Source organism: Corvus brachyrhynchos, unplaced genomic scaffold, assembly GCF_000691975.1.
Source record: "Corvus brachyrhynchos isolate BGI_N302 unplaced genomic scaffold, ASM69197v1 scaffold99, whole genome shotgun sequence".
NCBI classification, from domain to species: domain Eukaryota; kingdom Metazoa; phylum Chordata; class Aves; order Passeriformes; family Corvidae; genus Corvus; species Corvus brachyrhynchos.
The window spans coordinates 750,543-751,982 of NW_008239778.1; the positions used below are offsets into that span (position 1 = coordinate 750,543).

Sequence of the window (1,440 nt, forward strand, 5' to 3'; positions counted from 1 at the left end):
CTGAAACGAGGGGTGATGAACCACAGGAGAGCCCTGAAAGGTTTTTGGCCCTCTCCAAAGGCAGTTTTAGTGGGATAACCCAGCATGGTGGCACTGCCTGGGGCAGCCCCTGGCCACTGCTGCCTCCCACGGTGTCCCCTTAATCCTTTAGGTCACTTTTTGGCTTTTTCTCTGGGAAAGGTTGGTGTTTGGGCAATTCTGGGTTGACATTTTCTGTCTTCTGCCCCTGAGCAGCATCAATGCTTTTGGTCCAAGTATATTGGAGCTTCTGGACATCCCCAGCAGCATTTTTGTGGCTCCCTTTGCTCTCCCACACACTCTGTGCTTGGGGGTGACCCTTCCCAGCCCTCTTTCCTGTTCCCAACCATCCTCTGGGAATGTAACCCTCATTTTAAATGAATAACCACCTTCAAAACACAAACAGGCTTTGTGCAAACTCCTCACAGATAACGCAGCTGGAAGGAGCTCTCTGGAGCGTGGCACCAGCCCTTTCATGCCTCTCTCACCCCTCTCTCATTCCTCTCATTCCTCTCTCATCCTTCTCTCATTCCCTGCCTGCTGTTTCCATTCCCCTCGCTGTGGGCTCCTCAATCTGCACAGAATGATTTCCAATTACATTTTTGTTGCTGAGGGCATAAATCTCCTCCCTGGACTGGTTTGCTTCGTGCCCAGGCAGAGCTGTGGTGCTGGTGGAGAGAGAACCAACCAAGCCAGGCTGAGGCATTTTATGCTTTATTTATTTTATGGTGGCCCTTTCCTCCCCTCCTTGACAAGAAATGACCTCATTCTGCTTTAATATTCTAACAGCAGCGATTTTCAGTCCTTGAATCCTCCATCTAGGGCCAGTTGAAAGCTTTGGACCCGAAGCAGCAGCCCAGTGTAGCCCAGGGAATGTTGATTATATGTGGAGTGAGCCCTGAGCTTGTTTTAATGTTGATGAGCTGGGAATGGAAGTGTCTCACTCTGCTTTCTTAAAAAAAAAAAAAAACAACCAAACCCCACTCTTTACTGAGCCCACAGGATCATCATTATCCTGAAGTGCACTAAGTGGATAATTGAACTAATCCACGCTCTGAGGAAGGCACTGATGAGCCAAAGCTTTTATAACCAACTCTCTCTCCTACAGCTCTGCTTTTTTTTTTTCCCTTTTGCCATGAAAGTAATTTGGTGCATCCTCCAGCATGCACACATATATTGATAAAAAGCCCTTTCTAGCTCTTTCTCTGTCTCAGAAGGGCTAAATCCTCACTGGGCACAGGGATATTGTCAGTACCAGTGGAGCAGAGGTGGCTCGAGTGGTGCAACACCTGCACAGGGCAAAGGCTGGGGGATCTCCCTCTGGAGATATTTAAATGATCTCCCAGTTACCTGATGTGTTTCCCAGCAGGTGGAAACTGAGCTGGAGGGAAAATGTGGCAGGAGCAGCCTCCTGGCTGGTGT

The 1,440-nt window shown here is 48.8% G+C and overlaps 1 long non-coding RNA gene across 5 annotated transcripts in view; it reads left to right on the forward strand.

Moving 5' to 3' along the window:
- LOC108448830 overlaps positions 1 to 1,440 on the forward strand; it is a 28,905-nt gene that overhangs the window by 8,566 nt on the left and 18,899 nt on the right. The window lies entirely within an intron of this gene.